The following is a 27,100-nucleotide window of genomic DNA, read 5'->3' as shown; positions in this document are numbered from 1 at the left end:
AACTGGCAAGAAAAGAACTTACAAGAGTTATTAAGGGAGGCACAAAGGGTGTACATGAAGAGGGATGAGGAGAAACAAAAGACACAGACAAGGGTGTTGGCAGCAGTTAGGGAAGCACACAAACAGGAACAAGCACAAACAACTGGAAAAGCAGCACAGGCTCAGAAACCCCAGGGAAAGCCGGGACCTTCACAGAAGAAAGACAAACAGGTAAGTGCCCCTGAGTGCTTTTACTGCAAAAAGAAAAGACACCTTAAAAGGGATCGTAAAAAGAGGATAAAGGATTCAATGACGGTGATTCGGGCAAAGGGGGAACCTTTCCAGGTCCCCATTTTAAAGAATGTAGAGATAGAATCTGAAAATAAAATTTGTATAGGGGACATTTTATTAGTAGAAGAAACGGATTACAACTTGCTAGGGAGAGATTTGATGGTGGTACTAGGCATAAGCCTAATTGCAAGAGATTCATGGCTCATGGCAAGTCTATACAAACTAACCACTAAGGATGGATGACTTACTGGTAGACGGTCCCAAGGAAGAAGATGCAAAGAGTAGAATTATAGCTTTGTTAAACTTTCTAAGGAAAAAGGGTTGAAGGTTTTAGAATCCAAATTGCAGTTTACAGAACTCAAGGTGAAATACCTGGGGCATTGGCTGACAAAAGGCAAGAAGAAATTAGACCCAGTCCAGGTAGCAGGTATAAACACCTTACCCCCCCCCCCCCCCAATAAAAAGAGAGGTCAGACAGCTTGAGCTATTGTAGGCAATAGATTGAAGGTTACTATGAGAAGGTAAGGTTTCTTTATGAAAAGCTTACCACAGACAGGCTCAAATGGACAAACCAAGATAAGACCTGATTTAGAAGAAGAGGAACTTGAGGAAGGAGAAAAATGGTTTGTAGATGGGTCGGTGAGGGTCATAGGAAAGTTAGGACATGAGTTTGCATGCTTGAGTCCGGACATTGTGGAGGTAATGTATTCTTAATTGTGTGAGTACATGGTGTATAAAGGGGGTACCTCGTGGAGACGTGGAACAAGTGGAGAAACTTGGGGAAGACTTTTATTGTGTTTAAAAGTGGTAATTTGTGTAGACTGTACACATTTTAACCTTAGCTAGATGCTGTGTTGTATTGAGAAAAGTAGACACTTTAAGAGATAACACCTTTCCCAGTGAGTTTATGGTTCTTCCCCCACATTTTACAAACTTGTAAACAGGGGAAGTAATAGAATCAAGACCCCTGAATGCCAGATAGTTAGAGAAATAAAAGTGAAAAGGGGAACAATCTTCGCAGATTCAAAATATGCATTTAGGGTGATACACACTTTTAGGAAATCTAGGAAGAAAAGAAACTGCTTAAAGGGGACTAGTGCATAAAGAGATAATCAGGCAAATTCGAAAAGCCATCAGAGGACCAGAGGCAATTGCCATAATCCACGTGAAAGGACACCAAACTGGAATGCAGTTCAGGACCTGAGGGAACAACTTAGCAGACAAAGAGGCAAAAGCACAGCTTTGCTAAAGGTAAGCATCCCAAAAATGGGAAAAGGGGAAGTCCGGGAATACCCCTCCCACCCTTCTCAAAGGGAGATTAAAAGCTACAAGAAAATTGGAAGTCGGCTGGGAGAAGGTAAGTAGAGATTACCAGATGGGAGGGAATTATTATCCAAAGAATACACCAGAAAAATTCTAGGGAGGTTACACCAACAGACACACTGGGGGGCCCAGGCACTTACTGAGCAATTCCTGAGATTCTTTATGTGTAAAGACATTTCTAAACTGGCAAAACAGGAGGTATATCCTGGGGCAAGGTACCCATAAAAACTTGGAGGGAGGGCCCCCCCACCCCCATCTTGTCCTTTTGACCAAAAACACAGCAATACGGACACAGCAATTCGAACTGCAGAGAAGGGGTGGACGCACACATCAAGACTGAAGAAAGTTGAGCTGGGAGAAAGGACACCGGAGTGGAGAGTCACCCCCCTGGAGACCAGAAATTAACCCAGCATCAGCCAAGTAAATGACTGACAGTGACTTGATCAGGTGCTCTGTACCAGTCTGTGAATATTATCCATTTGTACATCTCATTTGTGTATACTGTAACAAGGTTTGGGTTACACACTGCAAGGAGGGGGTTTGGACGAAAGGATTAGGTCATAAGTGTTTAGAACAAGAAGAGTGCCTGACTAGCCGTGTTTTAGGGTTCGCCACTTGTCTGAGTATAATTGAAGTAGATTCCTTAGTGTAGTTTTGCCTATTCCAAAACGGGGTGAGGGGAAAATCAGAGTCAAAAGATCAGATAATTACTGTTGAGTGCCAGAGATTAAACAAAGTACCCTGCAGAGCAGACTCAGTTAAACTATCAATGTGGGGCATCTTTAAACAGAGGTATGCAGCTCAGGCCAGGTACAACACCACAGACAACTACTGCTGCTGAGAAGATGGTTTACCCTGCTGCTGGTTGCAACCCAGATTGGGCGAAGGCAGAGGCAGAGGAGTTTTCATAGTGGGGGTCCTGATGATCCTGAGTCTAGCAATGTGCCTCAAAATTAGTACACATTCAGGTTGCTTGCCCTGCACAAATGTACGAGGCCCCGGTGGCAAGGACAAACCATACGTACAGACTGCCTGGAGGGGACAAGGAGAATCGGAGGCTCCGACATTCCCAGCCCCAAGAAACTGCAGCAAGGGTAGAACAAATGAGCATCGCTCCACAAACGGCACTCAACAGGGGGCATACAAATTAGAGAAAGAAACAAGAAAGATAATTTACTGAAGGCAACCCCTAAAGACAAGCAGTCAGTGCACAAGATACATAGAAGGAATGCTGGAGTTTACCTGCCTCAGATCAAAATTTATTTGTAGATTTAATACAGGAAATTGCAACAGAACTAAGTCTGTCCAGGTGCTGGATCTGTGGGGGGGCTCAAGTCTGCTGAAAAATAGCCTTAGAAGAGTGAAAGTTTAACTCCTGAACAGTTGCTGAAATAGAAAAATGACAAGCTCTTATGTTCAGTAGCTAGAGTCATATTCCCATCCTGCCTCATACCCTGTTTTATAAGATTAATACACTCAGTGGTACAGGAGATACAAGTAACAGCCTTGCCTACAGACCCAGAGTCCGCATTAAGAAAAACAAACCAGGTATCCAAAATAATGAAATTATGTAAAAACAAACCACACAGCAGGACAGCTGAAGCCCTAACAACATTTGAAAGACAAAAAAATCCAAAATGAAAACCTTCCAAAACATTCCTCCCCCCCCCCTCCCCCCCGCCCCAATTTACAACAAACTACAGTGAGACACAACCTGGACCCCAATCAGGTTCCCACCCTCCAGATAATCAATACTAAGTCCATCAGGGGAGAGAGGAGTCTCCCTTGCACCATAGACCCCCAGGAAACACAGCTGCCACTTCTTGTGTTTCCATGTCACACATGGCACCGCCCGGAGAAAAAAGTTTGCCATGGTAACACTCTCCTTTCCAATGCATGGTGTTCTCACCACCAATGCATGGATGGACAGACTGCTTTTAGGATCATTCCTTTCAAGGATGCTCTGCCAAGAGGGGAAAAAACAACAGTTCAGTTTTTCATTTTTTGGGACCAAAATCCCCCCCATTTTCTTCCTCCCCTGGGGCCGAAGGTCTCAGGAACAGAGATCTTCTCTTCTTCTTCTCTGAAGACAGAGGGCACCACCACAAACCTCCTTAACTTTTCTCTGTTCGCTCCACTTCTGTCTTTTCCCAGCTGAAGCAGGTCTCTTTGGCTCACCGGCATCCTCCTAAAATACAGTCTCTCTTGGAGGAGAAAATTGGTTCAGTCTATGGCTAACAAGAAAAAGTCCAGCCAGAAGCTACTCCATCATCTCCTCCCACCCAGAATTTCTCCTTCTAACATCTCAGGTCCCAGGCTGTCTCTCTTCCTCTCCTTCAAACCGAGGAGGAGTAAAATTTCACAAAGCTTTCATTTCTCAAGGAAGGGTTAAAAGTCCTGACTCCCTGGATGGCTCTCTGCCCAGATTCTCTGGCTCCCATGGCTGGGCATTTGCGGCCATGCGGCCCCCCCCTCTTCTCCTTCCCTGCAGTGTACTGCTGACAAACCTTCGCCGTCTGTCTCTGTCTCTGTCTCTGTCTCTGTCTCTCTCTCTCTCTCTCTCTCTCATTCTCTCTCTCTCTCTCTTTCTTTCTCTCTCTCTCTCTCTCTCTACAGGGGAGAGTCCTGCACTGCACCCTGAACGGAACCAAAAGAGAGAGTTCTCCTGGGAATTCTGCTTTTAACCCCTCTGTGTTCTCAGAGGCGTATCCGCCTTCAATTGGTCACTCCAGGTGTCAATATCCAACCCTGACCCCTGACTGGATTGACCTCTTCCTTCCAAGAAAATTCTTTTACCGTGTCAAACCACGACACGGAATGGGAGCATGGGAGAACACAGGGCCTATTGCTTATTTTTCTAAAATGTTAGACCCGGTGGCCAGAGGCTGGCCTCATTGTCTGCAGAACTGTGCAGCCACAGCTCTGATGGTGGCTGAGGCCTGAAAGCTGACAAGGGAAGGGTATCTGAGAGTGAAAATTTCACACCAGATTAAAGCTTTGTTAACTGAGAGAGCCTCTAAGTGGATGACCAGCACTCAGTTATTACAGTATGAATCTTGTTTAATGGAACAAGAGGATTTAGAATTGTTATAGATGCATATTATATGATTGGCTTTTCGCAAATATTAAAATGAATACTATATGTGTTATGTTGGAAAGTTATGCTGTATTAATCTCTTTTAAGTAGTGTGGTAATTATAGTTTTTAAGCTATAGCATAATATTAAAATAGAAAATGTGATGTAAGATACTTTTTGTAACTAGCTCAAGAAATGGACAAGATAACCAAGAAATTCTTCCCATACTGACACCAAAAATTCCAAGAGAAGAATTACGACCTCCTTATCAGGACTGTTCAGACTTCTTCCAGACTTCTAGGAACCAAGAAATTGATTTACAAGATGAAGGGAGGGGCAGAAACTAAGCAGAAGACATCCTTTGTTTGAAAAGAATGTTTGCATAATGTCTGAGATATATGAATATGCAACAGGCTAGTTCTTTTAAGGGGTAATCCTTTGTTAGCGAGGCATGCTTTCTTGAGCAAAGCATCCGGACATCCGTAATTCTTTGCTTTTCATTGTCCTTTATTGTCCTAACCCTGATTGTCCAAATTCTTATTGGTCTAATTTTTATTACTGTTTTTTAATAACTATTTTATTACCATTAAACTTTTAAAATTTTTAAACAAGTGATTGGCGTTTTTCACAGAATTTAAAAGTGGGAAAGGGTCAAACCCAGCCTTCTGTTTGAATGGCCCTGAAGTGGGTGGTGGGGGTGGGAGCGGAGGCGAGGGTGGGGCAGAAAGAAATCCATTACTACATTCAAGTGATAGATCAACAGACCCAGGCTAGGGAAGATTTACAAGATTTACTCCCTGGCCTGAGGGAGAAAATGTGTTTATTGATGGGTGGTAGAAGGGAAACTATTCACTGGATACTCTATAGTGAATGGAAAGCAATTAAAGGAAGGGGGGAGGTTATGGCCCACCTGGTCAGCTTGATAGTAAAAGGTTTCTAAAATCATGGGGAATTCAGGGAGGTGGAAGGAAAGTGGGGCTTGGTAGGCCCTGGGAAAATGTTAGGCCTTGTCTTTGCTAGATAATGTGAAACTGCACCTGTATAATCATTATATGATAAATGACTGTTAGATGTGATGATTGCTTAGTAAGTAGGTATAATTACTGTTTAATCGTAACAAGAATCATGAGAAACTATGTTCAGGGGTTTGGAGGGGGATCACAAGAAATCCATGCTTGTATGAGATCAATGTATACAATAGAAAAAGATAGGTTTAATAATTAATAGAACAATATAAGTTTAATAATTAATATGGAGTTATATAACTATAGAATATAAAACATGTTCAGCTCGAAACCATGTCGGAGTCAGATTTGGGTCTGTACCCCTGATTCCCAGAGCTCTTCAAATAAAAGCACCTGTATATAATCATATTCCGTGATTATGTGTTCCTGAACACTAACAAGCTCAGACAGTGGAGCTGTATGCGCTTGTGAAAGCCTGTGAATTATACCAGGACAAGACAGTGAATGTTTTTACTGCTTATAAATATGCATATGGGGTGATATATGCATTTGGGAAACTATGGGAAGAAAGAGGTTTATTAACCTGCAAAGACATTAGCTCATGAGAAAATCTCTCACCTATTGGAGCTGGTGAGCTTACCAAAAGAAGTTATCGATAATACACATCAATGTGCACCACACAGGGTGCTTGGAGGAGGTAATAGGAAACTGACTGGCTGATAAAGAAGCTCAGAAAGCTGCATTGCTGCCAGAAATCTCTTAAGATCCTCCCTTTGCTCCCAGTAACTGCCCTGCTGCCAGAGAAACTATCTTTTCCACCAGAGGAACTTGAGATAATTACAAAGAGTGGGGCAGAGGAAAGAGGGGATAATTGGTTTACAAGAGATGGTAAGCAGTGGATACCAAAAACTCTGGCCTTACAATTGTTACAACTTTATGAAGGGAGTAATTGGGGCTCCCGAGGACTGGCAGAAGCCTTCCTCAAAACATATGCTGCTGTGGGTCTTTTTATTCTGGCTAAGCGAGCTATTGAAGGTTGTTTGATTTGTACTAAAACCAATCGCAGAGTGCCTCCACTGCAGATAGGTGGTGCAGTCAGAGCCGTTGTCCCTTCCGCCCCTCCGTTCCCATCTGCAGGGTCGGCGCAAGTGTCTGCACCACCTCCTCCCCAGCCTCATGCGGAACTGTGGGTGCCGTGACTTCTGCTTCTGCTGTATCAGTGCCACCGCCCGCACCGTCTGCCATGGCTGCCCCCCCCCCCTCGATGCTTCAAGCCCATCTGCCCTCCTGCACTTCCTTCAGGCTGTCCCACATGCCACTGCCCCAGGACATGGACAGTGAAACGGATGGAGACCGACAGCTTGTCCCGCAGTGGGGGAGTGGCCTGACAGCTGAGCGTCAGCACCAATGTTCTGCGAGAACACCCCAGAGCCACCTGTGGACATTGCCAACGTGTCAGGTGACCATGTGACCAAAGCACCCGGGATGTTTTTGGGAATTGGTCAAATTGTGAGCTCTGGAAATGAGGAATTGGGACTTGCTAGAGAAGATGGGGATGCCCAGGGGTGGCATTATCAAGACTGTAGATGAAGCGGGGGGGGGGGGAGGCATAGGGAGACATCAAGTAGTTGTTCCAGCATCTAAAGAAGGTATGCAAGTGAATCAGGGAGGCAGTGTAGCCCCATAAGGGGGTGTCCAAGCCTTTCCGTGTTTAAGGCTATTCCAAATATGGGACAAGTCGACAGGCATGATGTCATCACATGGAAAGTTGTACAGGATTTGCAAGATAAAGCAGCAAAATATGAGCTTGGTTATTCAGAAGTTATGCAAGTTATCAGGGTGTTAAACGCTGATCTGCTTGCCCCATTTGATATTAAACATCTGGGTCAAGTATTGTTCCAACCTGTACAATTTAGAGTTTTTGAGGACAACTGGAGGCAGGTGCCTGATAAGACTGCAGCAGATAACATGTGATTGCCCCAGGCTGATCCCAGATATGCAGCTGGAGTAGATGCTCTTATGGGGGAGGGTATCTTTTCTAATACTGGTGTTCAGGCTACCTGGGACCCTTGGATTCTTGAGAAGGGTCAAAATATAGGCATTGGGGCACTGTTAAAAACTATAGAAACAGCTGCTCCCAAGCCATGATATGTGAAAATAACTCAAGGAATAAAGGAACCATTTCTGCCATTTGTTGAGAAAATTGCAGCGGCCTTAAAAAAGTGGGTTGAGGATGACAACTTGAGACAGATTTTATGTAAGCAATTAGCAAAGGATAACACCAACAAATATTGCAGAAAGATCATAGAGGCTCTTCCAGGCAACATAACATTAACAGATATGGTCCAAGCATGCTCTAAAGTGGGCTCTGTAGACTACAAAAATGTCGGTTTCAGCTGCTACTATACAGCCAGCCCAGGCATCCGGCAGGTGTGGACAACAGAGACAGATGAATAATAAGTGCAAGCAAAAACAGGTAACACAGAAGCAGAAAGGAAATAAAGGTCATTTCTTGTGTGCTAGATGCGCAAGGCCAGGTCATTATGCAAACCAATGTAAGTCTAAATACCATGCCAATAGCCAGCTTTTGGCAGGCTTGGGAAACAGGAGGAAGAGCACAAAGGAGAGCTGCGCTCTGACACAAGTGATCCCCCAGGGTGTGGTACCGGCACAGGCTTAGTCAGACAGCTTAGGGATAGTACTCAAGGAGCAGCTGGGTGGATGTATACACCACAGCAACAGTCATCTTAGAATCTTGTCATGTATATAAGGCTCCTCTGGATGCATTTGGACCTTTGGGTCAAGGATTGAGTGCACTGCTTGTGGGGAGATCTAGTGCGACCCTTCAAGGACTCTTTGTGCATCCAGGAGTCATTGATGCTGACTTTACAGGCCAAATTTCTGCCATGGTTTCCACACCTACCTCCGCATCACTATCCCTGCAGGGACTCACATTGCTCAACTTGTGCCTTTTCAGTCATGTGTCCTCAGGACTGACCAGCGGAGTCATGGAGATGGAAGCTTTGGATCTACAGGACTGCCACAAGTTTTCTGGACTGCAGATATTTCTACTCAGCGACCACAGATGATGTGTACCCTGATTCTACTGGATGCCAGCCCGCCTCAGATCCAGCTTTGAGGTTTGATCGACACAGGGACTGACGTAACAATCATCTCCTCTACGTGACCTTTGGCTTCCATGGGTTCGGCCATCGAAGGGTTGGGAAGAACTACAAAGACCTTTGTAAGCCAATGGTCTGTGCTGGTCAAAAACACAGAGGGGCAGACGGCTACAGTTCGGCCCTATGTCACTGCAGCTCCAATCAACCTCTGGGGGCAGGATGTATTAACAGCCTGAGGGGTACAGATTGGGACACATTTTTGATGGAGGCCACTGTGCTGAAGGTTGCACAGTATCCCACGCTGCCTTTGCGGTGGCTAGTAAACACACCCATCTGGCAAAACCAGTGGCATCTGACAAAAGAAAAGTTGGTCGCCCTTTGTGAATTAGTTCAGGAACAATTGCAACAGGGACACACTGAGTCTTCTACTAGTCCCTGGAATACTCCTGTCTTTGTAATTAAGAAAAAATCTGGGAAATCGAGCCTGTTACAGGTCTTAGCCCTGTAAATGCTGGCGTGGAGTCATCCCCTGGTCCGGGGGAGGTGCACGGTGGGGGTGATGCAGCCCAGGCAAAGTCCGAAAGGGACCCAGGGGGATTTCCAAGGATGAAACTGTTGGTGGGGGGCGCAGATGAAGCAGACATGGCATTTTTTAAAATTCTTTTCATCTGCGTGTGTCTCGGAGACAATGGCGGGGGGGTGGGGTGGGGGGCTTAGGAATCTGCTGCTTTCCCCACCCTTTGCGGCTGAGCCAGCCTCCAGAGCTTGGGTGGCAGCGCCCCTGTTACCTGGTGGTCCAACCATAGCTCCTGCCCATGTCCATGCCCCAAAACAAAGTCGGAAGGGTCTCTCCACCCCCCCCTCAGTCAAGAGGGACGGCTCTGTACCCAAGGACGTCAGCCTTGTCCCGCTCCCTCCCGCCTCCGAACCCCAGGTCACAGCACAAAGGTCGAAACCCAGGTCGAGTGGGTCGTACGTTATTCCAGGGCCTGGAGCAGCCCCGCCCCTCCAAACTGTGCAGCCTCCGAGCCTGAACGGGGAAGCCCCTCCCCTGCAGCTCGCGCAGCCAAAATCGAGAGGGGGATACCCCCTTGCTCCTCCTCCAGCAGCATCGACAGAGCCTGAGAAATCACTCACCACAGCTCACCCAGGGGACAGGGGACATTTTAACCCTGCGGAAGTGCTCCCTAAAGACAGGGGACCCCCTGAATTACTGGGGACCAGCCCGAGAGCAGGCGGATTGCTCCCTGGCGTGCAACAGTTTAAGACCGCGAAAAGCTCGCAAGTTACGCAAACTGCACAGCCAGGATCTGCATAGACAGATCAGGCTACGCAAAGTGTGCAGCCACTGCAAACAGCGAAAAATAAGGAAATAGCGCATTCCGGTGCCAGTGGGATGGTACCCAATGCTAGCGGGGCAGGCTCAGTGGCTCTGTGGCAATTTTTAAATGCAACAAATACAGCTTTGCCTTTAGCAAGTTCGCAGAGCCCGGCAGGGACGAGCCAGGGGCCGATGGAGGTTGCGGGAGAACAGGGACCGCTGGAAACGAGCAAACGGGAACACGGTCCGGGTTCCGGACCGGGGGTTGCAAATGCAAACCCAGAAATCACAATCGGTGATTCACTAATGCTTATAGCAGCGGCACGGAGTCTCCCTTCCCTGCCTTTCTCTCAAACGCCAACAGACCGCATGGCAACAGCCGCAGTCTTCCCGGATCCTTGTGTTATATGTGATGATTGTTATTCGCGCCAATATTGTTATATTTGATTCAAGAAAATATGGTATGGTATGTGTAATATTTTATATTGTTGCAAGCACACAAGCCAGCACTGAGAGCTGCCCCCACATATCCGAAACCGGTTTTTGACAAAAAGTCATTTGCAATCTAATACATGTAGCTTGCCCGGAAATGGGTTGTTCCTCGAGGTGATACACGAACGCCTAGGCGTTGATTATCCCGGCAACGACCCTAGATTGGGATTGCTGGAATCCTCCGGGCTGATACAGCTGAAAGCCAAGGCTCCCGTAACTCCATCAAGGAAAATCGTCCACACCTGGACCCGGATTGTTCAACCACCGCACAGAGAAAAGAAACTTTATGAATATGTGGGACTTTGAATGGGAAGATGGATTGCCGAAATCCCGGCCTGAGGCGGAAAATTTCCTGTAAGAACTGCTTGTTCCAAGAGGGTAGTGTGTGGCATAGGGAGACTCTCTGCAGGAGTAGTCAAACCTGTGACCCACCCAGTGCCAATCCCGGGCTCGGCACTGCCTTTTTCCTTGTGGCTGGCTCAGAGAGAATTTGATATAAAATAAAATTTTTATTTTTTCATTTTTAATTTGACTGGACCAATTTTTATCTATAACACTTAGATGCCCTCATGCATCTTGGCAGCACCGATGGCCTTTCCCTTTGCACAGTCTGTCACATACCATGCCGTGGTACCGCGGGAATTCCTCACAGACCTTCACTTTCAGCTCAGAGATTGTATGCAGGATCTGTCCGTACAACAAAATGGCGGTGCCTTGCACACGTCTTCCGTACAGCAAAATGGCGGCAACCCCGGCGCTTCCGTGAACAATGCTATGTATTTCCGTCGACACCATTTTGCGACCAACAAGATGGTCAATCTCCTGCTGCAGCGCCACATCTGGCCGCCTCTTGTATTGCCCCATCCAATTCTAATAAAATGCAACAATGAATGCAACCACACACTTTGAGGAACAAGGGGATATTCCCAGGGAGGAGAGGGAAGCGGAGAGGGACTCCAGGGAGGAGGAGAACGATCGGGAGACTGCAGCTCAAGCAGACTCTGAGAGGGGACCAGTTCCCAAGTTACTCCTCGGTGAAGAAGAGGAAGATAATATATCCTTTTCCGAATTCCTTACACCTGTGCATGTCCCTGAGGTGGAAGAGGGAAGGCTTGAGGAACCACCCTGTTCTCCACCGATTTCCCCGCTCCATTTCCCACTTTGGGAGGTGTTACAGGTACCCAAGGCTTCAGCGGTATTATGGGTAGTAAACATAATTTGCACAATTCCTTCTATGAAATATATAATATTGAATACTTGTTAGATTATGCTCGTTTGTACTAGCCCCCCCCCCCCCCCAGGCGAGACCGGGTGTATATTGGAAACTGATTTACAAGTAAGAAGGTGCGGCTCACCAGGAGATGGGCCATGTCTGGAGAGATACGGGGACCCCAGGCGCTGATCATCGTGTGAACGACCCGAGATGGATATCATAGAAATCCTCGGACAGATACAAGTGAATGCAGTGTTCCCGTAAATTTCATCAAGGGATTAAACAACTCCTAACACTGAATTGTTCTCTCTCATCACCAAAAAAAAAAAAAGAAAATCTTATTAACCTATAGACTCTGAATGGAAGAAAAGACTGATTGCTGAAATCTAGGCTCCAGGCGGAATTTTCCCTATAAAAACCGCTTGTGCCAGGATAGAGGTGTGTGGGCATAGGGGAAAACCTCTCCTGAGGCTGACTCCTTGTTGCACACCCAGGGTCGATCCCCAGGCTCGGAACTGTGTTTCTTTTTCCGTGGCTGGCTAGATAGAATTTGACCGCTAATAAAACTATTTTTATTTTTAATTTGGCTGAATAAATTTTAATTTATAACAATCTTGGTGACCCCGACGTGATCCGGTTTGGGCGAACACAGGGGGTTCCCGTATCCTCGATCCGGGCGGCGCCCCGTTGATTTCAGCAGCCGGATGGGACGGAGGAGCTCCTCTGAACCAACCGGATTCCAGAAAGCCGCAAAAGCCACATTAAGGAAGGAAAAAAACCCAAAAAACCATGGGCCCCGAGCTCTCGGAATTCAGAGCCAAATCTCCGAGGCTGCAGCAGCAATTTTTCACTCGTAAAATTGACATGCACGAAGAATCCACGTGGGAAAAGGAGCCATAAGTATCGCGTGGTTGGGTGGTGCGTGGGTGAATGTGTGTGTGAGACGTGACATAGTCACGGCGTGAGGACCCCTACAAACCACAGTTCCACTAGCCCGAGAGGGAGGTGGTCGGCTACGGGGGGAAGCGAAAGGACTCGGGTATACTCAACAGGCATACGACCTGAAACTCTGGGAGTTACAAGGATCCATCCACGGACGGGTCGGGGGGAGGGAAGGTATGTTCTCGTGGACTCGAGAAATTGGTAAACCTCACCGGCTCTGGGCTTGGGGAGCCCAGGAAAACAGGTAAAAGAGAACTCACTCATCTTCCAGCTTAAAACCCACGGACCGGTTCGCTGTGCAGTTACTAAGTTGGCAAGGTTCGGTCAAGAACAGACCGGTTTAAACACTTGGTAAAACTCGGTCCGGGACAGGACTGAAATACACATTTTAGCACGCGGCTAACTGACTTCTCGGAACGACTTGTGAACACTGACTTGGAATACAGTAAGGAAAACCTTTAATATGGGACAAAAAACGAGTAAGGTGCGGGGGGGACCGCAAGGAAAAAATCCTAAGCCGAAGAAGGGTGAACACCTAGAAGCAAGAAAAAGTATGCATTCAAAAATAAGAAAGGGGAAAAAAGACGAATTCCCTGAGATTCCGAGGGAAAGTCCCCTGGGCTGGATGTTAGAACACTGGGAGGACTGTTCTGTGAGATGAAAAAGCTCTAAAGAAAAAATGATACACTATTGTGTAGAAGTATGGGGAAATATGGAAATTGGAAAATACCAATACTGGCCCATTTTTGGTACCTTCGAAAGTAAGCTCTGCCAAGCACTTTCGGATCACTTGTACGAGGAAGAGGAATGGGACAATGAGGAATTGGACTATGCCAGGCTATGGGAATATGCCAGTGCGTGGCTGTTCCCTATTAAAACCTCTGGCAGCAAGGTAAGCTCAGAAAAAACTTGGGAACCCCTAGAAAACCTCCCCCCCCCCCCCCCAACCAAGTTCCCCCACTTCAAGCACAGGTCCCGGGCACCCCCCCCATCAGCGCCCCCGGCTCAGTCTGCATCGCTATCTAACGCACAAGTCTCTGATGCAGGCGCTCCGGAACCGTCTCAGCCTCCCCCTTCCACGCAGCACGGGGACACACACGCACATGCATACCACACCGGGGAAAACACATATCCTCCTGCCAGTAGAACTCGGCAGAAAACGAAAGAAAACACGGGAGATAGCAATGATGAAAGGGACAGACCTGATTTATACATTTAAGGGAAGTCCCCACAGCTCCCAGAATCATTGGGTTTATAAATGTTCCCATCAACACAGGGGATGTAAGGGCTTTCAAAAAAGAAATGGGAAAATTGATGGATGATCCGTTGGGTGTGGCGGAGAGGCTGGAGGAATTTTTGGGAAATAGTACATATTCATATGATGGTATCTCGGCTATATTAAGATCCTAGTTTAATGCTGAAGAACAAGGCAGGTTGCCAAAAAGGATTGGGAATTCAGGAACCCCCAGGGTGGGAGCGGGGCAGAAAAGTGGCCAGAACAAAGACCATCATGAAGCGCTCAGATGGAGGCAGACCGGGCAAAAATGATCGGACTGAGGAACATGGTAATACAAGGTATTTGGGGAGTGGTCCCAAAGGGACAAAATATTAGCAAGGCGTTGGGGGAATGCCAGGAAAAGGATGAAACTCCTACCAAGTGGCTGGAGAGGCTCAGGAAAAGTCTTCAAATGTATTCCGGTACTGACCCTGAATCCCCTGTGGGGGTGGTCCTTTTAAAAACACAATTAGTTGCTAAATCATAGGAGGACATTTGAAGGAAGTTAGAAAAAATAGATAATTGGCAAGAGAAGAGTTCACAGGAACTATTGATGGAAGCACAGAAGGTGTATATGAGGAGGGATGAGGAGAAACAAAAAACGCAGGCCAGGGTGTTAGTGGCAGCAGTAAGGGAAGCACAAGCACAAACGGCTGGGACATCAGCTCCAGCCTGGGGGCCCCAGGGAAAGCCGGCACACACCCAAAAGACAAACAAACAGGTAAGTGCCCCTGAATGTTTTTACTGTAAAAAGAAAGGACACCTCAAGAGGGATTGTAAGAAACGAATAAAGGATGAAAAGTTCTTTCAAGAAGAATAAAGGTGTCAGGGGCTTTATAATCTGGGGTCATGGACATCGAGAGAGCCCTTGATAAAATTAAAAGTTGGACCCCAAAAACAGGAGCTGGTCTTTTTAGTTGATTTTTGGAGCAGAAAAGAACCACAGTTCAAAGACTGCCCCCTGGATGTATCAAAGGTAAGGATTTTATGACTGTGATTTAAGCTAAAGGGGAACACTTTCAGGTCCCTGTCCTAAAAAATGTAGAAATAAAATCTGATAATAAAATCTGTGTTGGGGATGTTTTATTAGTGGAAGAAACAGAATACAATTTATTGGGGAGGGATTTAATGGTGATATTAGGAATAAGTATAATTGCAAAGGACTCACAACTCATGCTAAGTTTATACAACCTAACTGAGGATGAAACGAGAATTGATCCTAGAGTCTGGCACAATCCGGGGGAAGCTGGAAAATTAGACATGGAACCAATTCACATTGAAATTGAGAGACCAGAAGACCCCATAAGGGTAAAACAGTATCCCATCCCTCTAGAAGGAAGGAAGGGATTGAAACCAATAATCGAGGATTTAATAAAAAGGGGCACCTTAGAGCCCTGCATGTCAAGACATAATACACCCATCTTAGCAGTTCAAAAATCAGATGGTAATTATCGGCTGGTACAGGACTTAAGAGCAGTAAATCAAAGAACAAAAACCCTATTTCCCACGGTCTCTAATCCATATACTTTGCTAAACAATGTGTCCCCGGATGACAAATGGTATAGTGTGATCGACCTGAAAGATGCCTTCTGGACTTGTCCTCTAGCTGAGGAAAGCTGTGATTATTTTGCCTTCCAATGGGAGGACCTGGACACACATAGAAAACAACAACTAAGATAGACTTCTCTCCCTCAAGGGTTTGTAGACTCACCAAATCTTTTTGGTCAGGCCCTTGAAAAGGTGCTTAGGCGAATTTGTGCCAGTCCCTGGGACGAAACTATTGCAATATGTAGATGACTTATTGGTAGCTATCTCTAAGGAAGAAGAAGTGAGGACTGGAACTATAGCTCTGTTAAACTTCCTGGGAGGATGAGAGTTGAAAGTTTCAAAGTCTAAATTACAATTCACTGAACCTGAAGTAAAATACTTGGGGCATTAGCTGACAAAAGGAAAAAAGAAACTAGACCCAGACCGGGTGGCAGGAATAATTGCATTGCCTTCCCCCAAGACAAAAAGAGAAGTCAGGCAATTGCTGGGACTTTTAGGCTTTTGCAGACAATGGATCGAAGTGTACAGTGAAAAGGTAAGGTTTTTATATGACAAACTTATCACGGACAGACTTAAGTAGACTGAAAAAGATGAAGAGAGTTACAGAGGATTAAAAGAAACCCTCATGGCAGCTCCAGTATTAAGTGTCCCTGACCTAAAAAGGCCCTTCCAGCTCTTTGTGGATGTGAGTAACCACACTGCCCACGGGGTTCTGACTAAGGACTGGGCAGGGGCCAAGAAACCAATTGGATATCTATACAAGCTCCTGGACCCTGTCAGCAGGGGATGGCCCACCTGCTTACAAGTAATTGTGGCAGTGGCAATATTAGTAGAAAAAGCCAAAAAGGTAACATTCAGGGCTTCATTAACCATCTACTCCCCTCACAATGTGAGAAGCATCTTGCAGCAGAAAGCTGACAAGTGGCTGACAGATGCCAAGCTTCTGAAATATGAAGCTATTCTAATCCATTCCCAGGACCTGGAGCTAAAAACTACCCCAGCACAAAATCCTGCCCAGTTCCTGTTTGGGGCAGTCCCAGGGGATCCCCCCCCATGACTGTGCTGAATTGGTAGAATTACAGACCAAAATACGACCTGATTTAGAAGAAGAAGAACTCGAGGAAGGGGAGAAATGGTTTGTGGACGGTTCTGCAAGGGTGGTAAAAGGCAAAAGAAAGTCAGGATATGCAGTCATAGATGGGAAGATGGGAGGGGTGGTAAAAGCTGGGCCCCTGAGTGCAGGGTGGTTGGCTTAGGCCTGTGAGCTGTATGCAGTATACAGGGCTTTGAAAAAGGGGACAATTTTCACTGATTCCAAATAGGCATTTGGGGTGGTGCACACCTTTGGGAAAATCTGGGAAGAAAGAGGTCTGCTAAATACATGGGGAAAAGGATTAATTCATGAAGAAATAATTAAACAAATCCTAAAAGCCATTAGAGGGCCAGAACCTATTGCTGTAGTCCATGTAAAAGCACACCAAACCGGGATGCAGTTCAGGACTCCAGGAAACAACTTAGCAAAGAGGCAAAAAGCGCTGCTTTGTTAAAATAAGTACCCCAGAGGTTGAAAAAAGAGAAGCTCAAGAATTCTCCCCCCCCCCCCCCCCAAAAAAGAGATAGAGGCTTATTGGGAAATCAGGAGACGGTTGGAAGAAGATAAGTACAAGTTACCAGACGGGAGGGAATTATTATCAAAGGAATACACTAGGAAGATTTTAAAAAGATTACACCAACAAACACACTGGGAGGCCCGAGCTCTGGCAGAGCAATTCCTGAGATTCTTTGGCTGCAAAGATATATATGAATTGGCTAAACAGGAGGTGCAGGGGTGCATAATTTGGAAAAAGATAAATTGTGCAAACTCCCAAAAGTTAACAATGGGGAGTCGCCCAGCAGCTTACCGGCCTTTTGAAAAGTTCCAGGTAGATTTCACTGATCTACCCAAGGTGGAGAGATACAAATTCTTATTAGTCATAGTGGACAAACTAACCCACTGGGCGGAAGCTTTCCCAAGCTCCTGGGCTGTCGGAACTCAAAATGTCCCTCAGACATTTTCAGAGGTTCCAGGCCTTGGTCAAAAGCATTTTAGACTATGGCAAGCAGCTGAAAACAGCTGTGATTTTGAGTTTGAGCCATGGAATGAGTTACCAACTTTGAAGGTGGAACAAGCGGTCACAGAGGGTTAGATGGTATTGTAAAAGTAGTCACAAATTAGAGGGGAAAATTTTTTAGTATTGTACAGAGGGGTTTTAACACCTGTACAGGGGGGTTTTACGTTGTACAGGGAGGCCAGGAGTTCTAAGATGGAGGAAAGTGGGCCTGATCCTGTTCTTCCTCCTTCTTCTTCCTTGCCTCCCTGTTCTTGGTGATGTTGGCATTCACAGATTGGTTTAGAGTAGAAAAGCACATTGTAACATAGGTAGTAGGTATTGGGGAAAATCTGTAAACATATAATATGTAATATATCATATAAAAGATAGCAGCAGCCCTGGGCGGGGGGAGAGAAGACGAAGACACCAGACAGTGAGGGTGTCAGGAGTGTGTGTCTCTGCCTGGGCCGCTGATCTAGGCAGCCGCAGTGGGCGAAGACAATCTTTTAGATAACTAGCAATAAACTGCCTTGAGACCGAACAACAAGAGGCTGCGGAGTTTTTCTTTGGAAGCAAAGGTTGGAGGAGAGACTTCACCACCACACGAGACCCCTGAATCAATCCCGGGGTTCTCACACTGGGCTACAGCCCAAACAGTATCAAGTATCTTATTGGAAAAAATTATACCTCAATATGGGTTTGTAAGCTGCATTGATTCAGACCAGGGGACACATTTCACATCAAAAATCATTAAGCTATTGGCAGATGCTTTAGGCATTCGATGGGAATACCACGCCCCATGGCACCCTCAGAGCTCAGGACAAGTTAAGAAAATGAATCAAACATTAAAAGCCCAATTAGCCAAATTGATGTTTGAAACAAGAATATCATGGATAAAATGCCTCCCGTTGGCTTTATTAAATATAAGAACTATGCCTCATTCCGAAATGGGACTTTCACCTTTTAAAATGTTAAATGGGATGCCTTATACCCATAGTATGCCTGTAGGGCATCTGAGATTAGAGGATAGACAAATACAACCATACCTAGTAGCATTAAATAAGAATCTCTAAGAATTGCAAAAGCAGGGGGTGATTATGCAAAACAGCCCTCTTGGCTTCTTGATACATAAAATACAACCTGGAGACAAAGTACTTGTGAAAGCATGGAGGGAAGCCCCATTAACGCCTCAAAGGGAGGGACCTTTCATTGTTCTTTTGACCACAAATACTGCTATACAAACTGCAAAAAAGGGGTGGACACATGCATCAAGGGTAAAAAAAGTCGATCTCCAGGACCGGGCACCAGAGTGGAAAATCACCCCTCCCCCCCCTGGAGATTTGAAGATAACCCTGCGCCGGCCAAGTAAATGACTGAGAGCATCTCTATCAAACGTTCTGTGCCAGAGTGTAACTATTATCCTCTCGTACATTTCTCTCACAAATACTGTCATAAAGTTTGGGCTATTCATTACTGAATTAAACAAAGTGGGTTGTGTGGAAAGTGCTTTGAGCAGGAGGAAGACCTGACTAGCCTTTTTGTGGTAATAGCCACAAGGCTAAGATTGTTCTAATTAGATTCAATAATCTGGGTTTTGTTTTTTCTTTTTTCTCTCATATCAGAAGGGATTAAGGGAAAAATTACAAGCAAAAGCTAAAATTATTATTGTTAAGTGTCATAGGTCGAACAACGTACTCTGCACTGAAGATGCTGTTGAACTACACCAGTGAGGCATTTTTAAACAAAGGTATGCGGCTTGGCCTTGGTATGAAACCACAAAGATTCCTGCTGCCAAGAAGATGGCTTACCCTGTCGCTGGAGGCACCCCAGTGGGCGCTGGGAATGGCAGAGGGATCCTAGCAGTAGGAGTAATCCTGGCGAGCCTGAGCCTAGCCTCATGCCTCAGTAACCTCCCCAGTCCTGGGAAGTGGGAACTCGGTGGCAGATACCTAGAAAAATCACCTCTTACCTCATGGAACTGCAGCAGGGGTAAGCCTAATAAATGTTGTCTTGACACAAACACTCAACAGGGGGTGTACAAATTCAAAGGGAAATCAAAAACATACCTTGAAAACAGACAGTCAGCTCATAAACTACATCAAAAGAGCACAGGGGAAATTTCAATTCTAGTTTGTAACAGATATAATCGTACTGTATAGGTTGGGGGAAAGCAGGAATCTGTCTTTATTGCTTATTTCCAAGCTAACCCGGTGTGTTATAGTCCAAATAAAATTAGTATGTGTGAAATAGGGGGAAAAACCTACTGGGTGGGAAATAACCTGAAATATGAAAACAGGATACCTCTAGAAACTGAGCCAATCATCCTAGACCTCTTAAGGGACCAGGATGACAGAGTCTGTCTACAATATGATAATATGTTTTGTTTCACCAAGGATAAAGAAGGGATGGATCTGGAAAATAAGATGAAGCAGGTAAAGCAAAAGGAAAAAGACAGGAAGCTGAGATGAGGAAAAAGAGAATAAAACAAGAAAGGCTGAAAGCCCTAAGTGAACAGTATGACCAATTAGAAAAACAATATGCAAAGTGGGGATTGCCTGCCTCAGATAAAAATCTTTTTGTGGATCTGATGCAGGAGATTGCCACAGAGCTGAGGTTGTCTAATTGCTGGGTCTGTGGGGGGGCTAAAATCAGCTGAAAAATGGCCTTGGAGGGGCGAGGGTTTGACTCCTGAGCAACTACTAAAATGGGAAACTGGTGGGATCCCCAAAATAATTCAGAGACCGGAGGGGTGGGTACTGGACCAACGAGTAATTGGAACATTCTGCCTTAGCTGAGGGGGGAGGGTTATATTCAGAAATTGTAGGATACACTCCATGCGTTTCCACCCTATCCATAAATTCCACCAGCCACATCAAAGTCTGGCAGCCTGAAAGCCCTACCGGGTACTGGAGCCAGGAGAAAAAGGATAACTGTAAATGGAGTGACCAAATTGGGCTTTGCTGGTACAAAAGCCCCAGAGCTAACCCTTATCAGTCAACCAGCGAACTAAGTATGTATTGAGATGAACCTGAGAGCATAACAATCAGATGGAAAGCACCTGATAGATTATACTGGATCTGTTGGAAAAAAGCCTTCAGCAAATTACCTCCACGCTGGAAGGGATCCTGCATGGTAGGACTAATCAGACCTGTTTTCTTCACCCTACCCAGGTCAGAAAGTAGTTCACTGGGAGCCTCCTTGTATGAATCCCTGAACCGAGAGAAGAAGAGCTTAAAAGAAAAAATCCCTCTCATCAGTAGGAAACAAACTTACGGAGAAGATAAATAGCCTGCTAAAAGGATCACTGAATATTATGGTCCTGCCACATGGGCTCGGGATGGGTCGTGGAGATACCAGACCCCCATCTATTTGCTAAACCGCTTAATAAGATTGCAGGCTGTGGTGGAGATTGTATATAATCACACTTCAGATGCTCTTGAATTATTATTGCGGCAACACTCTCAAATGAGGGCTTTTGTGTATCAAAACGAAATAGCCCTTAATTACTTACTAGCTGGAGAAGGAGGTTGTTGGGAAGGATGGATAAATATAATTGCCTGGCAAAAGATTTACAATAGTACAGCCAGGATGAAAACACCCCCCCCCCTACTGGCTGGACAATACCCTTAACTTCAGATAGGTCCAAAAGTCAAATGGACTGTTCCATCTCAACCCCCCAAAATGTATGGTTCATCCCACATCTGTAACCCTCCCCTAAAGCTTCAAGTGTCTGTAACCCCATTGGCCCAAGTCTTGTTCCAGCCCACCTTGAAGCCCCCTGATAAAGGGTCTCTGAGGCGCCAGAAGCCCTCTTGGATCCTCCGCCCTCTTGGAATTCCCCCCTCTTAGATCTTCCACCCTCTCCTAGAACTCCTTGTCTCTCCCCTCCCCCATCACCTCAGGCCTTGCCACGTGCTGCGTCTGGCAGCTCCAAGCAAGACCTTTCACCATCTCTAATAAACCTATATTCTAAGAGCAACCTTCAGAGATCTCTTGTCTCCATTCATCGAAACCGTCCTGGAGCCCAGCGCTCCCTACAGATTGGCGCCCAATGAGGAATACAAACCCACGCTTACCTGCACCCACACCTGTCTGGATGCCTCCCCAGATTTTCTACCTGTAGGAGACTTCTCCATGGACGGTAACCAGTTGTCCCCTCCTCATTGGTTTCGTGAGCACGGCATTTCGTTGCTAGGCAGTGTCAAAGCTGGAGCTCTTTAAAAATTGCCGAGGCAATCCTCGAGCACCGCGACTCGTTACCAATTAGTGAGTTTTCAGAGCCCTTGGAGGATTTGTGCCTGCTGATCCTCGAGCACAGGTGACTGCTGCTGAGCAGCGGTGACCTGGAGCTCTGTGAGGAGCCTTGCCGGGGCACACTGCCACATGCAGAGAGCACACGCGTCCACTGCTTTGCACTGCCCGCGCTGGAGCTCTGAGGGGGAGTCTGGAGGTCCCGAGCACGGAAAGCCATTCCTGAGTGACGCCTGAAACCGGAGCTCTGAGGGGACCTCCCGCAGAGTCCTGAGCGCCGACTGGAGTGTACATCAGAACTCGACACAGGACCCTGCTTCTGCGACATCGAGGTGAGCTACACTGGTTTAAAAATGGGACAATCCCACTCTGCCCCTAATCGAGATCTTTATAAGCAACTTAACCATCTCTTACGTAGCTATAACAGTACTTTGTCTAAAAAAGAGTTAAAAAACCTTCTAGAATGGATTCTGCTTAATTTCCCGAATGCTGATCGTTAAGCTGTTTTTACTAGACACTGTTGGGACTCAGTTGGAAATAGACTTTTTAATGATATTTCACGCCGGGATCCTGATGCTTTTGAATTGCTCCCGGTGTACAGAATGTTAGCTGACTTGTTTGCTTCACAGAAGCCAGTGGTAGCCGCCTTGCCGCGTTGTGCGGTTTCTGACTACCCCGCCCACGCTGCTGTGAGTGTCGAGTGGGAATCGCCCCTATCCCCCCCCCCCCTTGTGCCGCTTGGCGCTGGCTTCCACGGTTCCCGCCCTCGCGGTTCCCACCCTCGCGGTTGCTGCCCTCGCGGCCACCCACTCCCTCCCGCCGTTCTCCCTGCCACGCCACCTTTCCCCCCCCCCGCGCCGCTCGGCGCCGCCTCTCGCGGTTCCCGCTCTCGCGGCTCCCGCCCTCATGGTTTCCGCCCTCACGGCCGCCCCACCCCCTCCTGCCGTCCTCCCTGCTGCGGCCCCCTATTCCTGCCTGTGCCGCCCAGTGCCGGCCCCCTACTCCCCCCCCCCCCCCCCGCTCTCCGGCCGCGCCCGCCCCCTCAACGGAATCTTTCGCGGCTGTGGTCACCACTGTCGCCAACTTTTCGCAGAGCCAGGCGGCTGTGATTTTGCAGGCGCTGCAAACAGCCGCCGCTGCGAGCGGCCCGCCACCACTGCCCCCCGCGGGTGCCGCAGCCTGCGGTGCGCCCGTGCCAGTGACAGACCAGGCCAGTGTGCATGGGGACAGGGGAGCGGCGTCAGTTGTGCCGCAGTATCGAGCGACCGGGCCCCCAGTCCCTGCTCCGTGTCGGTCCCTGGCCAGAGCTCCCGCGGCGTCGCCCCAGCCCGAGCCCCCCAACCACGGGGAGACGCTCCAGGCCTCCGTGCTGCGCCCCTGCCGCCCCCCGCGCCTGTGGATTCGCGGCAGTTCTCTCCCGCGGCCCCAGTCCCCGTGGACGCGGCCGCCATTCTGCCTCGCCATGCGGACCTCATGACATGCCCCACGCATGCGTGATTAACAATCAACACAGATGTTTTCTGTACCAAAAAGTATTCAATTCCTTTTATCTTGGAAATTTGACCATATATGACAGCTGAGCGTATTTTCAAAGGGAGTTTGGAGAAACATGAATCCGGATAGGATTTCTGCAATTCTCAGTTGTTTTAAGGTTTATCAGCTGCTGCAGACTCTGGGATGACAATTCAGTGTTGTAGTGCTTGGTAATTGTATAATTTCGTATGTGTAACTGATTATATGCATTATCTGATTGATTCCTAATTGCTGTTAGTTTCTTCTTTACTACATGAATTGTTTTGCTCTTGATGTTTTCTCATGCTTGTAACTAAAGAATGTTAGTAATAGTAACTTATGTTGTTATCTTTTATGTCTTTATGCAATTTTGCAAAACAGAACTGATCCATGTTTTATTTTCACATCTGGACCCATTCTTCACTTCCAGGATCTTGAGAAAATCCTCCAGTCCCTGTGAGTGATGTGAATTTGTGTTTCAACAGGTACTAAGTCCAGGTGGATTTCAGTGAAGAATGTGAAACTCTATCAAGTGCAACAAAATGCTGACCACTCCACAAGCAGAGAAGAAGACACACAGATGTGGACTGCACAGAGAATCCAACCCTTGTGTTTCACCCACAGAAGATTGTGGACATTGGGTTTCTTCATGGGTGTGGGAATCAGTGATATTGTAGAATTTTTGTTAGATGATAGCTTAAGTGAAATATGGGGTGTGGTCAAATGTGTGTCTGACAGGTGATTGACAAAGTTGTCAATGCAGTGTTCATGGTTCAAACAAGAGGATGTTGGAATCGTGGATGCTGAGAATTTTAGACTTTCTGTGCTGAAAGGCACAGACTCACAAGAGAACACTGCATTTGACCTGAGGCTGTGGAGAAGACTTTAAAAATTGATTGATAGTACTGGGATTACTGGGTATGTAGTTGGTTAGAAGCATGTAATATCACAGGGTGGAAAACTTAAGAGTTTGGGATTTTAGAATATAAAAATAAATGTGAAGCAAGATGGAGGTTTTAGGGCGGAGCCAGGTTGTTCTTCTTTACCTTCTTCCTTCTTCTTCATGGGTTTGGGTGATGTTTTGTGATTGGACAGAAATGTCCACATTGCGGACTTCAAGGGATCAGTTATTGGGTTAAAAGGGAAAATAATCTAGGTGCCATTTCTTAATTGGATAGTTTAGTTTGAAAAGACCTTGTAACAACAGTTAGCCATTTTGTGCTTTGCTGATGAAAAAGCTGCCGAACTCACGGTAGTGAGACTGTAACAAAGATAAGAAATAATAAACACCTGAGTCCGAACATGAAATACCATCTCAAGTGCCTTCAATCCTGACCTTGAGAAACCGATATCAGTTCTTGTGCTGACTGTCATGGACTTGCTGCACTTTTACCAGTGGGGGTAAACCCCAGAGGCCTAAAAGCCTTGCAGCTTTGGCAAACAGATGTAACTCATATTGCCGAATTTGGCCGACTTAAGTATGTGCACGTGTCTATTGACACCTTCTCCTCTGCCATGTGGGCATCTGCTCATACTGGAGAAAAGGGTTGTGATGTTATTGCCCATTGGAGGATGGTTTTTGCAATCTTAGGTATACTTTCTTCTGTGAAAACTGATAATAGTCCCACCTACGTCTCACAGAAGACATGGCAGTTTTTACGTTTATGGGGAGTGTCGCATGAATTTGGTATTCCGCATCCTCCAACTGGTCAAGGTATTGTTGAACGCACTCATGGCACTTTAAAGCCTGTTCTGGAAAAACAAAAAGGGGGGATGCTTGGAGAAACCCACACAGTCGATTGGAAAAGGCTCTATATATAATTAATCACCCTATAGTGTCACAAAATTCAAACAATCCTGTCATTTTAAATCACTTTCTTTTGTTGCAGTCTTCAGGCGAGACACACCTGCCTTGAGTGAAAGTCTGGGTATAGGATCTAACCACTAATAAGTGGTTATCACTTGGGGTCATGGGTATGCATGCATTTCTACAGATACTGGGGTGCAGTGGATACCTGCAAGGTGTGTTCACCCTCACTTGCGACACCAAAAGCAGAGTGTAGCCAACAGTCAACCTTTGAGGGATGATCAGGATGCTGATCATCAATCAGATGGTCTCTACAAATAGAGAACGAGCATTCTATCTTTTTCTTTTTTTCTGGAGTAATGAACGTTGACAAGTTAGACTGCCACTTCTTTGAGCAGACTAACGATGTTTTGTTTACTGTATAAGAATTAGTACCTGACTTCTTGCAAGAATGAACAACAAGACTTGATGTTGGTACATGGACGTGATTGTGAAGAATTTGATTACATGTGCTAGAGAATCTCCCTGACCATTCTAATTTAATGTCTGATTGAAGTTCTGGTTGGTAACCAGCAAATTACTAAAGGGACCTCTTGAGCTGTGTTTTTTCTCCTTCCTACAAAGGGCTCTGCAGGGGCAACAAACACCGCCTTCTTTTTTAAAATAAAAAGGAGGAATTGTGGATGCTGACAGTCTGGTCAGAGAGAAAGTCAGATAAACTTTTGCAGGAATTGCTCTGGTGCAACATCCCATAAACTCTCTCCCCTCAGCCAATTCCCAAGCTCATTGCCTTGGAAAGACTTACCACAGATTTCATTCCTCCTGTGAGAAAAGGCAAGATTCCCCCATGGACCTCAGTGTCGCTGATCCCTATATTTTGCAACCTACCCTGGTTTCTCCTTTCCCAGTTTCCTCATTGGTTGAGTACCCCTGATGGCTGCCCCCTCTCCTCTGGAGACCAATCCCCTTTGCCCTGCCCTTAGCTCTGCCCCTCCCCTGCCATCCCTTCCCCTTAAGTGTCCAGAGCACATACTCTCACTCTTTTACCTGGGTTTCCTTCTGCCACTACATGTAATTAACCTCACTGGAATAAAATCCTGCAAAGACCCTTCTGCCTCTCTTGCTGAGCCAGCTGTGGTGAATGTTGTGTGTGGATCTGACTGTGTTGCCTGAATGTTAATTCAACCTGCTTTTCTACAGGAGAGGTTTGTTGGGAACAGATAATAGGCAGCAGCACCCACCATCCTACTCTCGCATTTTTAATTGGCGCACAACTGGGCCCTGACCTTGAGGTTTCTAGTTAGCCTTTTGAAAGTGTCTCCACTGGATCTCCACTGGATTTTAAGTCGCAGTCACCGTTCCAGTTCCCTGAGAGAAAAACCCCCAATTTTCTAGGGGATTTTTCTGGGGGTGGCTGACAACCCTCGAGGCTTCGAGGACCGGCCGAATCAGTGAAACTTCCTCTGAGATTATTTTTTTTCTGACACACCGAGGTGGTGAGTATAGCCCAGATACAGTCACCTTCCCCCCCCCCCCCCTTTTTTTTTTTAATTCTTAGGAGAGAGAGGGCTCAATGAGTACGAAACTAACCATTGAGGAGAAAGAAGTTTACTCCCAAGTTTCTAATGCCCTGTTTAAATAAAATGTTAAGTTCTCTAAGGGTGATCTGAGGGCTCTTTTTCTTTGGGTTTTCAACATTTTTCCAGGTGCTACAGCTGAGTCAGTTTTGTCTGTTGAGTCCTGGGATAATGTAGAAAAAAAAATACATCCGCTACAAACTGAAGGAGATTTTTGGGTTGGGAAGTTCTATCCCCTTTTTTTACTATATTTGTAAGGTAATTCAAGCTTTGGGAGAGGGTTGTAAAGATTCTAAAAGTTCTGTATCCCAGTTG

The 27,100-nt window shown here is 46.3% G+C and overlaps 1 protein-coding gene and 1 long non-coding RNA gene across 6 annotated transcripts in view; one reads left to right on the top strand and one right to left on the bottom strand.

The window, feature by feature from the left end:
• LOC116806871 (mothers against decapentaplegic homolog 2) overlaps positions 1-27,100 on the bottom strand; it is a 129,747-nt gene that overhangs the window by 7,600 nt on the left and 95,047 nt on the right. The gene's annotated exons all lie outside the window — the stretch shown is intronic.
• On the top strand, positions 21,720-24,709 carry LOC121468355 (uncharacterized). 2 transcript variants are annotated; one of them, XR_005978382.2, is made up of 2 exons: positions 21,720-22,221; positions 23,887-24,709. It is a non-coding gene; the product is annotated as an uncharacterized lncRNA (long non-coding RNA). The 2 variants fall into 2 exon arrangements; XR_005978381.2 differs by lacking the exon at positions 21,720-22,221 and adding an exon at positions 23,106-23,592.

Source organism: Taeniopygia guttata, chromosome W (genome assembly GCF_048771995.1).
Source record: "Taeniopygia guttata chromosome W, bTaeGut7.mat, whole genome shotgun sequence".
In the NCBI taxonomy this organism is placed as follows: domain Eukaryota; kingdom Metazoa; phylum Chordata; class Aves; order Passeriformes; family Estrildidae; genus Taeniopygia; species Taeniopygia guttata.
The sequence above is the reverse complement of the archived record's forward strand: the minus strand, read 5'-3'. Positions and strand labels throughout refer to the sequence as shown.